Here is a 13126-nt window from a genome sequence, read left to right on the forward strand (position 1 = left end):
CTTGGTTCTGTCACTGCAGTGTCACAAGTGCTAGGCATGTATTCTGAATCACAGAAATATTTGTGAGCTAAATGAAAAACTGAGTAAGTGTTCTACAAACATACTGTAAATGTGTATCTTGGAGAATGAGGGACACTGAGAAACAGAAAAAACTTCAAGCATTACTTGAAGAGAGTCTTTAGAAAGACTCCATTATATATACCTTTGTGCATTCAGACAAGTTATTTAACTTCTCTAGCTCTGGTCTCAATTGGAAAAATGAGGATCACAATATCTCTCTAAAAAGTTTGCTGGTTACTAACTGATCCCAAAAGTAAGACACTACGCAAAGTTTTGTACACAGTGCTCAAGAACTGGTATTATCGCTGCCTTATCCAATTACTGCTTTACTGAAGTGAAGAAATACCTCTGCTAACTCTGAGACAATGTTCATTTCTGGTTGAGCTGCAGCTAACTAAAAATACAAAGCTCAGAAAACTCAGAAGTCTGTGCCAGGGGCATGTCTCTACTAGCCTCCACTAGATAGTGACAATTTGGGTGCAGAATTCCTAAAGGAGAGGGAGAGGGAGAGGGAGAAGGAGAGAGAGAGAGAGAGAGAGAGAACACACGCGTGCCTACTATTCATCCGTATTTTTTAACTAGAAGAACTGAAGCAGAAAGACGGATAGAAAGACAGTCCATGCTCTGGATCTAAAAAGACTGTAAATGCCTAAGTTGAACTGAACTAGTCTTCCTGAACCTTTGTAGAGAACACACAACTCCAATTAGGAAGAACAACAAAGCCCAGCACACTGCCTGCCACAGAGAAAATTCAGTGGCAAGCACAGCATTAGGCCTCTGTCGGAGGTAAGAACTTTCCTCTCACCAGCCCAGACTGGGTTCTGACTCCTTTTTCCCCCCGGGGTCTTACCGTCCCCTCAACCACCTGCCTGTCCCAATGCCGTTACAGGCAACTTTTTCCACTTCAGTAGCTGCAGAGCCACACACGCTAAGTGTCACTCACTAATATATGGGGTCGCTAAAACCCAGGCGTAAAAGCGTCTATATGCATACACTAAAATTAAAAAAACAGGAAGTGGCTTCCATGAGTTCAGCCCACATAATAAGAAAAAGTTTTCAAGATTAAAGAGCAGACGAGGCGCGAGGGCTGCAGACGGCTCCCGCACACCTCCGGGAGCTTGCAGCTTCCTCAGGAAATCCACCTCCGCTCCGCCAGCCCCGCCAGCGCGGGACCCGCGGCCCTGCCGGCTCGGGAGCGACCCCCGGAAAGAAGGCCTCTGCTCGCCGGTCCGCGCCGGCCGGCGAGGCTGCCGGACCCCGCGCGGGGACCCGGTCCCCAGCTCCGGCCAGACGCCCGGAGGCCCGGGTGCCGGTTCACACTGCCTCCCTCAGTCCCCAGGCCGGCCGGGCGACGCCGACGCGGGGTTCGGGAGCCGGGCGACCGGTGACAGCAGGCCAGCTCAAGGAGCAGCCGGCAGGGCTCGGCCCGCGTCCGTCCCGGGCGGTGCGCACCGGCTGGCGCCCCTGACAGCCGGCTGGGAACGGCAGTGACACAATGCCCGCCCCGGCCCGGCCCGGCCCAGGTGACAACTCACCCGGAGCGGCGCGAAGCCTCCGGGAGGGGGGCGCTCGCGGCTTCCGCGCACCCGAAGCCCCCTCGGCCGAGGCGAGACTCCGCGTGCCCTTGTCTGGCTGACGCTGGCCGGCGCTGCGGGAAGACGCGAAGGCGGCGGCGGCAGCAAGCCGGCGGAAGCGAGGAGGTGACTCGGCGGTCGCCGGCTTCGGAGAATGGAACGCGCGGTGGCGGCGATGCCGGCGTCACTGGCCCAGCTGTACCGCGCGGGCGGGGGAGGCCCCGCGCAGGAGGAGGGGGAAGGGGCGGGGAGGGGCGGGGCCAGCGAGACGCAACAAGCGCCGGCGTCACGCCGCTGCGCTCGCCGGCTGGAGACCCCGTGCGCACGCGCCGCAGGCCCGGCCCTCTGCCCCGCGGGAGGCGCGAAGGCGGGGTGTGGGGGCCTTAAAGGAACAGTCACGCTGACTCCTGGAGTGATCGTGCCGTAGTATATAGACTTGGAACTTCGCTGTTTGCAGTGCGCTCTGCAATTCTTTCAGTGTTGTCATTTAGATATCATTTGAGTTATTATATTATTATAATTGGCGGATTGCTCTCTGTTTACAAGGCTGTTTTACACACACTGCCTTGCTAGCTGACCTGACCTGTCTCTGAAGCAGGTCATTATCTTCCGTCCAGCAATGCTCCTTAAACAGGCAGCCTACTCGCCTCAGACTGCCCCAGGGGTAGGCTGATTCGGAAGCCCGCCTCCAGCTGTTTTGATTCGCTAACATGGGGTCTGCTTCGAGGAATATACATTTTAAGGAGCCTTTTAAGGAATGTTGCAAACAGATCTTTAAGTGTGGAGTGAGGGCTGGCAGGCCCCGGCTGGGACCCACGGGGCTCCTAGCTTTGTCCCCTCCTGAGTCTTATGTCTTCTTTGCCAGCACACCCAGTGTGAGCAGTCAGTGCGGTGAGTTGTATGGCTGCCTCGTTTGGGTTTTTGGCTTTGGTTTTGGTTTTGGTGACCTCCCACTCCAGCTGTGTTCTTGACTAATGTATTTACAAGGCTCGTTACCCTTGATGGCAAAAAGTGTGGCTTATTGCCTTTGTGCCCCAGGCCTGTGCCTTGCTTGACTATGGCTTGAAGCGATCCAACCCGAAATGTAGCCGCAGAGGCAGCGCTTCAGTCCACGGACTTACTCTTTATGCCGTGAGTCCTGACTGCAGCCTGGGTCCCGCAGGCCTGTTCTGCCAGGTGCCTTTGTCCTCCCCTAGGCGCCAGAAATCGAAAGCCTGGCCTCCCACTCATTCACTCTACTGCTGAGCTGTCTATATCCGCAAGTCAGATTTATTTATTTTTATTTTATTTATTTATTTATTTATTTAGCTTGACTTTTGGACAGATACATTCCCTCAGGACCTCTCACCAGGCCTAGTTCTAGAAAGCTTCCAAGAAAATTGCTGTGGATTAACAAGACATGTCGTGTAGTTCAAACAAAGCAAGCAGAATACACACACACAGAGACCCCTTCTCTGCCCCACAGCAACTTGTGGCATGTTGCTGTCTTTTCCTAAGCCAAGCTGTTGTTCTGCTTTTCTCCTGGCCTTCCCTGGAGAAGATGGTCACCCCTCCCTTCCTGCTTATTTCCCCACTGCAGTTGGGCTGCTCTGCTCAGGCCATTAGGGGCTTGAGAAGCAAACATCCCAACTGCCTGGAACTGCAGCAGAGCTTAGCAAAATGTATGACCTGGGCTGGAGCACCCAGGGCTCGCGAAGCAGACAAACATGGGAAGAAGGTGGAAGAAGAATGAGAGGCAACAAAGGGGTGTGGGGACAAAGCCGGTATTGATGTGATGTGCACGTCAGGTCTTCCACGGGCTTGTGCACCACAGTCTGGCCACTAACAGATGATGTCAAGCAGATCCATCGTCTGTCACATTGTCAAGCGGCTTCCAGGACCCTACACATATCTGTTGATCACTACCTAAAATCCTCTCCTAAAGCCCCAGTGTCCACAGAATGAAATCTCACAACCCAGCAAGGACTGTGTCCAATGCTATGCTGTCCACAATCTGCCCCCTCACCAAAACAGCAAAGATGCTAGTGTGGCGGCACACAACTGTAATCCCAGCACTTAGGAAGCTGAGGCATGAGGGTTACTGTGAGTTCAAGACCAGCTTGAACTATGTGGCAAAACTCTGTCTCAACAAACAAATTAAAATATATGTATACATAAATATGTATAAAATCTGGCCCACACCCTCCCCTTCCTCCACTTACCGTTCCTCCAGCCTCCCCACACCACCTGCTGGTCTCTAACAAGCCACTATTGTCACTATTGTCTTGGAGTCTGTGCCCAGCTGTTCATGCCACCTGGGATGCCCTCCCTCCTTACCCTTTACAACCTCTCTAGAGTTTCCCCTGCTGGGGCACTTTTAGTGGGGCCTTAGTGTTCAGCATTCATCTCTGTCTGTCTGTCTGTCTGTCTCTTTCTCTCCGCCCCCCCCCCAGATATGCTGTTTGGACTTACAACTTGTCCTTTATTTCTTTGTCACAGTTCTATACACCATATTTCTAGAACATCAATGTCCTTTTTTATACAGGATACCTTGTATATACACTACTGTAATTTTTGCTGATTGTACTTTAGAGTACAGTATTCTGTTATACAATATAGTACTGCATGGAAATTATACAAATAAGATATCAAGTTGGAGTTTCTTTTAAGCATTTCTTTGTTCTGAATATTGTAATGTACATACAGTGCTACACACAGTTCCTCATTTAGCAAACAATTCACTTAATGATGTAGTCTCAGAAACAGAACACAGTGGTTAAACAAGGAATGTCTACAGTATATATTTTTTTCTTCTTTTTTTTCATTCTTTTTTGAGATAGGGTTTCACTATGTAGCCCAAGCTGAACTCAGGGCAATCCTTTTGCCTCAGCCTCCCAGAGAGTGGGATTACAGCCATGTGCCACCACACTCAGAGATTTTCTTTCTGCTAACACCAGAGCTATTTTTTTTTATTTTTGTGTACTTATTTAGATCTTACTTTATTGAAAAGGAATTAGGATGGCTCTTCCCACTAGTATAGTATTCCTAGGCCTTTCCAGATTTTCAATACAAATTTGTTTTGTTTTTGTTGTTTTTCTTTACCAGGGAAGTTTTCTGCCGTGACATCTCTTTATATCATTTGTGCTGTCTCCTACTTTTTCAATGACTCCAATCAATCTTAAGTTCTTCTTTGTCTCATCTAGAGGCAACTGTAAAGATTTCTCATGATCCCTTGTTATTTTTTTTAACATAGAAGTTAGCATTCTAACTTCTTCTTTCTTTTTTTTTTTTACATTTATTTATTTGTGTGTGTGTGTGTGGCCAGCTCAGCCCACCAGGGGGCGGGGCTGGCTGGCTTGTGGTGCTGGGGGATCGAACTGCAGTCCCTGTGCTTTACCAAGCTTGTTCCAAGTAGGTGCTTTAGACCACTGAGCCATCTCACCAGCCCCTCCCTTGCTATTTTTAAGAAATCTTTCTTTTCATGATTGTTACCCACAAGCCTGCCTTCTATTCATGAGATCTTGTGCTCACATTAGCTTAATCTGCTACAGATACTTTCAAGAGAATTTTTATTCTCCTGGATATCTGCTGGAATCTGCTTTATGGGTTCCATTTCTTTCTTATGTTGAGCATTCATGGCTTCAATAATCTTCTTAAGTTCCTGTATTTTTTTTTTTTGTTTGTTTTTGTCTGTATCTTCTCTAGAGTCACTAAACATAGTTTTCATTGTGGACACACCATCTCTGCAGTTATCTGGGAAATCATTTCTGATTTTACTTTTTCTAGAGCCCTCATTCAACTGCTTTGTTGTTAACACTTCAGAGAGGCCAGGTGGGTGGCTTTTAGATTGTCACACTTCATTCACACCCCCTGGGTTTGCCTCTGGTGAGCTGTATGTCTGGGGTTTGCATCTTGTTTAAATGTCTTCTCATTTTCTATTCTTTTTTTTTAGTTTAATTCCTGCTTGTAAATTGCTATGGTGGGTTGCTTTATTGTTAGTATTTAAAACCCTTAGGAAATGATTACTTCTCCGAGATATCCTCCAGATATAGCTGGTTTTGGGGTTTTGAATCTATTGCAAGATCATACTTCTTCAATTTGTTGGGGATAAGAAGTTGCTGCCAGTTTAGCCCAGCCCCTGGTTCTTTGGCACTGTGCCACAGTATTTTCTGTGACCTTTAGTCAATTTCAGTTTTGAAGTACCAGGAAGGACAGCTGTTTAGAACATTATGTCACTTGTGGCTATAATGGTACTATCTATATCAGCAATGACAATAGTATCAAACACAGTCTAGAAAACAACAAACTAATCTAACCATTAATTTTCCACCTTTAATCATATGCACTAGATTTATGGCTATATAAGAAAATCCAAAACAAACCAGAAAATTACATGCAATATACAAGTCCTTAATATGTCTCTTTTGACCTCTGGGGTTAAATTTTTAAATGGGTTAGAGAGAAAATAGAGAAATGGGAGAAAGAGATTAGAAGGCTGGAGGACAAAGGGGATCATGTTAACTTTGGGAAACTAGAGCAAAATACTGGAAAGAAAGAGAAAGAGAAGCAATGAAAGAACAGAACAGAACAGAACCACAACCACAAAGAGGCTATAAACCACATTCATACTCATATAAAGACAAAGTGAAACAATGAAGGAGGAAAAAAAAAAACCACAACAACAACAACAAAAAAAAAAAAGATAAAAAGAAAAAAGTCCTGAAATTATGGTGCTGAAAAATCTGGCTCGTCACATGCCAAAAATTAACACTGGACCCAGGTCTATCACCATGCACTAAACTGAAGTCAAAATGGATTAAAGATCTAAACATTAAAACAGAAACACTAAATCTGGAAGAGAAAGTAGATGGAAATCTTGAAGACATGGGGTAGGCAGACAGTTCATGAACAAAAATAAAACTGAGGGGCCAGGGAGATGGCTCAGTAGAATAAGTGCTTGCCTGACAAGTGCAAAGGTCTGAGTTCAATCCCCGGTTCTGCAAAAATAAATAAATAAATGAAAATAAAACTGCATGGGAAATACTTCAGAGAATTAACAACTGGAATCCCCTCTTGCTGAGAAGTTTCTGCATGTCAAAAGAAACCACCAACAGAGTGAAAAGACAACTCACAACTTTGGAAAAAATCTTAACCAATAATCACTTAGACAAAGGTCTTTTATCTAGAATATATAAAGAACTAAAAAAATTAGGGTCCCAAAATTTAAAGACGCAATCCAAAACTGGGCATCTGAGATGAATACAAACTTCCCAGAAGAGGAAATGCAAGGGGTGAATAAATATGTGAAAAAATGTTTCACCACCAACCAATGCAGTCCTTCACATCCCCTATACTCCTCTACTGCTGCATCTCTATGTGGAAGCCTCTGGGGTCACCACTGGGGAAATGCAAATTAAAACAACATTGAGATACCATCTCACCCCAGAAAGAATGGCTATCATAAAGAAATCAACGAATAACAAATGCTGGAGAGGCTGGGGGGGGGGGGAAGGAACGCTTCTCCACTGCTGGTGGGAATGTAGACTGGTACAACCACTACGGAAATCAGTGTGAAGACTCCTCAAAGAACTAGGATTAGAAAGTTCATTTAATCTAGCTATTCCTCTTCTGGGTATTTTCCCAAAAGAACTGAGAACATTGTACCACAATGATATATGTTCCCCCATGTTTATAGCAGCACAATTTGTCATAGCCAAACCTTGGAAGAAGTCAAAATGTCCATCAAACAAGGAATGAATGAAAAAGCTGTGGTATTTTTATACAATGGAGTATTACCCAGCTATAAAGACAAATTCAAAGCCTTCATAGGTAAGTGGAATAGAGGCTATACCCATAAATGAAATAAATCAGACCCACATATATAAATATCATAGTGTCTCCCTAGCATAAGAACCCAAAAGAAGAAATAAAACCTGAAAGGTATAACAGATATAGTAAAATGGAAAGAAATGGAATTTAAGGGTTAAACAATGAAGATGAGAGAAAGGAGAAAAGATAAGAAAAAAGGTAAGGAGAATAAACATGCATGTATATATGCAGATGGCTAAGGTGATTGTACTAAAATTTTCCATCAGTTTTTTGAAAATAGCTGTTAATGTTAGAATTTTCACCTTGACTAACTCTGTATGCTGAAATCTGTGATCTAAGCAACTACATCCAGGACAGCAACGTGTAATACAAAAACCATGTTTGAATACTTATCATCTTGGTCTTCTAAATATGTAACATTTCTTCCTCTTTTTTTTTTTTTTTTTTTTTTTTTTGGTACAGAGTCTACAGGGTCTCACTACGTAGATTGGATTCATAGTAAGTTTCCTGTTTTCAGCCTCCAAAGCACTGGGATTACAGGCATGCTCCACCACACCCAGTCTCAATCGCCCTCTCATGCACCCTGGGGGCGGGGCCAGCATGGCAATTATTATACTCTCTTTAAATGTTTTAAAAGGTTAAAAAAAAAGAGAGACAAGAACAAAAGTTTAAGGTTTCTTGAAAGCAAGCAGTAATATGCAATCATATGTCCAATTTTATATAACTATATCTGTTAATCTGAGCAACAGATTTGACAAGAAAATTAATCATCTATTTTTGTTTTGAAAATCTGTAACATATGTATTGTTGTATGTTACCCTGTTTCTGTCTTTGTTCCTGATTTTTGTTTCTGCTTTTGTTGTTACTTTTCAAAATAAAATAAAATTTAAAAGAAAAAGAAAAAAGTCCTACTTCCAGGTATGTCTCTGCTGTCCCTAGTAGACAATGTGTGGAGAAAGCCAGTCCACTTTTGGAGAAGTAGTGGACAATCTCAGGGAGCCTGCACCTTCTGGTCAAGACCACCTCATTTCACCTACAGGCATCAGCATACCATTCACAGGCCTCAACCCAACTAACAACTGCTAGATGAAGCCAGAAGTCCATCTGAGTTCTGAACTCTGTGGGTCCTTCTCCAAATGGCTCCCAGCCGATTACTCTCTCACATGGCATGACTGAGCGCTCAGCACTCACCACCCACCAATGCAGGCCTTTACATCCCCTGTCCCCCTCCACTGCTGCGTCTCTATGTGGAGGCCTATAGGGTTACCAGAATCACCTGAGTCTGCAGGTTTGAACCGCTCCTCTCATACAAGTCCCATCTCAGGGAGAAGGCACCACCAGCTGCCTCCTCCATTTCAGTTGCTCTCTTCACTCTCTCCCTAGGCTTCAATTCACACCTCAAATCCTTCCAGGGTCCTGGGACTGTGTTTCCCTCCTCTTTGTCTTCCTCATGTAGCTACAGTCCAGTATCTGGATAGCATCTCTCAGACAGGCTCTTTCTCTGCTGCTTTCTACTCCACTATCTTGTTGCTCCTTCTCGTTGCTTTTCTTTTGTTTTTGTACTGCTGGGGGATCAAATCCAGGGCCCACAAGCAGGAAAGGCAAGTGCTGTAACATGAGACTACCCCCTTGCTCTAGTATATACCATGACACTAGGCACTAGAAAATTCCTACAGGCTGAGACTAGTCTCAGTCAACCCTTCCTGTTTGCCTGGGACCAAAGGGAATCCTGTGGCATGGAACTCCCATTGCTGAAACTAGAGCAGCCCTGAGAAAACTGCAATGAGTTGAAGTTCCAGTGAGAAGTCATGGGGCTGGGGAGATGGCTCAGAGGAATAAGCACTTCCCTGGCAAGCGCAAGGGCCTGAGTTCAATCCCCGGTTCTACAAAAAAAAAAAAAAAAAAAAAAAAAAAAAAAAAAAAAGTGAAGTCAGAAGACAGTTTCTCCCTGGGACTCCTCCTTCCTGGGAGGCACACACTTGAGCCTTTACCACTTGCAGGGTAGGACAGTAGGGTTCTGCCCTCTGAAAGTGAGGGAGACAAGAGGTTCAGAGTAAGTGCACAGTATCACTGTTGCTATGGTTATTACATGGAATAGCTAGAATAGCAGCTGCTGTAGTAATCATAGAGCACCTACTGTGTGCTAAGTGTTCGGTGGGAACTTTTTCCTTGTAACCTCTAATTCTGGCAACAGACCTCCAAGTTAAATATTATCAATCTCATTTTACACAGCGGAGATGTTCTCAGGTTATCAAGAACCACACACCAGGTATGTTGCAAAACCAGAGTTCGGTCTTGTCTGTTCCAAAGGTCACACTTTTCCAAATAAACCATGTGGCCCCTCCTACTCCTGGCAAAAAATAGCAAGAATGACCCGAGTCCTTCTGTATCTCAATCTCAGAAGTGCTTTTCAGTATACCACCTCACTCTGTCTGCCAGTCCCATGAATTGAAACTGCATTATTATGCCCGAATTTTATCTTTCAGGAAAAAACTGAGGTACTCAGCAGGTTAACTGGTTTGTTTGATCTCGCACAGAAACTGGCATAGGTTTCCTACTTCAGTTCTGCATTTCTTAGGCAGCCTCCAAACCCACGTGACCTCAGGGAGTGGACCTCAGGGAGTGGACCTCAGGGAGTGGAACAACTGTCTCCCCACTACAAGTCAGAGTCCAACCAGGGGGTGGGGCTCAGCCTGCCTAAGTGGAGGTGTGGCTCCCCTTACTAAGGAAAGATCCTGCGCTCCAGGAGTTACCTGACTGCGTGAGCTGGGGCAATCACCCAGACACCACTCCTAGAGCTTATTGGGAACCTGTGACAGCCACGTTTGGTGGCCAAATCCCCATGGGCCACAGAGATAAGAAGGCTTGGCAGAGGTCAGAGGTCAAAACTCAGACTGGGACTTCCCAGAGCAGCGACTTGAGTGCCTGTTCACCCCAACCGTGACCCCAGCCCTAGAAAATGTGCACTGGAGACTGAGTGCTCAGCAAGTGTGGGGAACAGAACAGCCGGCCCTTCTTGCTTTCCTGAAGCCCAGAAAGTCTTTGACACGTTCATCCTCAGCACAGACCAGGCAGGCTGGGGGGTGCTGCTCCCACTTTTCCTACAGGAAAAGGCAAGACAGAAAAGGAGCACCCACCTACTGTGTTCCTGGGTGCTGAGCAAGCAGCAGGAGAATGTCAGATACTCCCTATACACCCAAACACACACCCAGGGGCCAACCAGCCTGATTAGTTGGCCCAAGGAGTAGGGCAGTAGCTCTGGGAGCCCCCCAGCATGATGGAAGAAAGGGCTAGCAGGGGCCTGAGGGCTTTCCTGACCCAGACACCCCACAGGGTCTCACCATGCTGCCTCCCCCCCCCACTTTCCCTTTCCTTTGTGACTGTCTTCCTTCAGAGCTGTTCTGATGGCTCAGTTTCTCTTGATTAATGGTGAGAAGAGAGATTTATACACTTGGCCCTACTAGTTCTGAGCATCAGTGGATGAGAACAGGATGGCCTCCTCCCCCAGTGTGTTAGTGGATACATTGTGTCAACTTGGCTAAATCAGCTCCGGCTGCGTGGGGACCTCGCCTTGCAGGAGGGCAGGGCCCAGAAATTGAGAAAAACTCCCAGTCTTCAGAGGAGCTTGACGTTTGCCTCGCTACTTTGGAGGAGCTCCGATCTTCACTGTGGAACGCCGGTGGTCTTCGCACTCACTCAGCGCAGAAGGAAGAGAGAGGCTTGATGGACGCCTCCACAGCTGCTGCTCCTCCTCTGCTCTTCACTGTTTTCTGCCGCATGAACTGCTGTTGTTTGCCTTGGAGCCAGTGGAATATGGACTGAACCCTCCAGTAACTGTGAGCTAAATAAACCTTTCCTTCCTTCATTTTGAGTGTCTGGTATTTGTCCCAGCAACGAGTAAAAAGTAACTAAGACACCCAGTCTGTCAGGAAGGTAGAGGCAAGGCTTTGAGGCTCTGGCACCCACCACTACTCACAAGGGCTCCAGGATCTACTGTCTGGCCCAGCAGAGACAGGTCACCCTTTGGCTGGTCACTCTGGCCACTCAGGGTAGTAACTCAGGGTATTTTTAAGGCATAACTTTACCCTTAGGCAAGTTAATAAACTCCCCAGCAACAACAAAGAACCCTCCGTATTAACACGTAGTTAAATGTGTACTGGATGCCAGGTGCTATGTTAGTGACTCAGCATATGTAATCTCCCTCAATCCTTGTAATAATCTCTGAAATAGACATTTGTATTTATTACTTCCATTTTGAAGCTAAGGAAACTGAGGTGTAGAAAGGTTTGAGATCCCTGCTTCAGTTGCTCAGGAGGCTGAAACAGGAGGATTACTTGAGCCCATGAATTCAGGGTCAACTGGTATAACATAGAAAGATCGAGTCTCCTAAGCAAACAAACAAAAAGTAAGATCAAGCCTACAGTTACTAAGTAGCAAGGCCAGTACTTCCAGCCTCTTAGAAAACACAGCTATGGGGCTAGGGAGATGGCTCAGTGGAATAGGCACTTCCTTGGCAAGCACAAGGGCCTGAGTTCAAACCCTAGTTCCACCAAAATAAAAAAAGTAATGTCAGTTGTACACTTATAATCCACATTTATAATCCCAGCCATCTGGGAGGTTCAGGTGGAGGGTCACAAAGTCAAGGCTATCCTGGGTAAATTACTGAGCTACTGTCTCAAAGTAAAAAATAAAAGGCATTGAGGGTGATAGAGCACTTACCTAGAATGCTAAAGCCCCTGGTTCAATCCCTAATACTGTAAATAAGAATATTAAATAATTAATTAACCAGGTTCACAATATATGCCTGTAATTTCAGTACTCTGGTAGGGTAAGGCAGGAAGATCATAAAATTAAGGCCAACCTGGGTGATTTAGTGCCTTAGTAAAACCTTATTTCAAAATTTTAAACTTTAAATAGAATAAGATAAATGAAAAAGTTATATAAAATGGCTATTAAAGACAACCCTCATTAAAAATTAAATCATATATGTAAAACTAAATTATAATTGTAAAGTAACAAACACCCCTTAAAACATATTACCTCCTAGTTTTACTACATTGTACGTTTTATCTGGGTTTACCTACCTCTGCTACATCTGTAAGGTAGCATACCACAGTCACTACTTAGAATCTCTACACAATTTACATTCAGTGACATTACATTAATAACCTGAAATAAGAGAGTGGGAGGGTGTAAACCACAGAAACTGGCACATGCTATAAATCAGCCCCCACCCAGAACAAGTTGTTAAATATTTACAACATGAATGTAAAACATTTACAATTGGAAAACCCAAGGCTCCCAGTGCAGAAGCCAAAGGTAGGACCAGCAGAAGGGACACAGCCAGAGCAGCGACAAAGCCAGGGGATGCATGTGGGCAGGGAGCAGATGGATTACCACCAAGAGGCAGCCTGACCCAGGCCCCAGGTGTAACAAAAAATACTCCCTACCTCAGTTGCCCAGTTGCCTGGGTAATGATTCCTGTTCCAGTTCTAGTTGCTTCTGTCTCTCAGAAATGGCTGGCCACTGTGAGGCATACCTAAACACTGTCATACACCATAAGAACCAAAGACAGCCAAGCATTTTGTCTCTGTAGCCTCTCTTGCAACCCCATATAAACCTCCTATTATGGTTTGTGTCTAGCTGTCGCCCCAAAGCCTCATGCAATCATGGGGCAGCTTCTA

At 45.5% G+C, this 13126-nt stretch overlaps 1 protein-coding gene across 1 annotated transcript in view; it reads right to left on the minus strand.

Moving 5' to 3' along the window:
• Susd6 (sushi domain containing 6) overlaps positions 1-1840 on the minus strand; it is a 98041-nt gene extending 96201 nt beyond the window's left edge. Inside the window, exon 1 of the mRNA XM_004624754.2 lies at positions 1596-1840. The gene's annotated coding sequence lies outside the window, so the exon portion shown is untranslated. The remainder of the gene's footprint in view (positions 1-1595) is intronic.
• Positions 1841-13126: the final 11286 nt, after the last annotated feature.

This window comes from Octodon degus, unplaced genomic scaffold (assembly GCF_000260255.1).
Source record: "Octodon degus isolate 3935 unplaced genomic scaffold, OctDeg1.0 scaffold00007, whole genome shotgun sequence".
NCBI classification, from domain to species: domain Eukaryota; kingdom Metazoa; phylum Chordata; class Mammalia; order Rodentia; family Octodontidae; genus Octodon; species Octodon degus.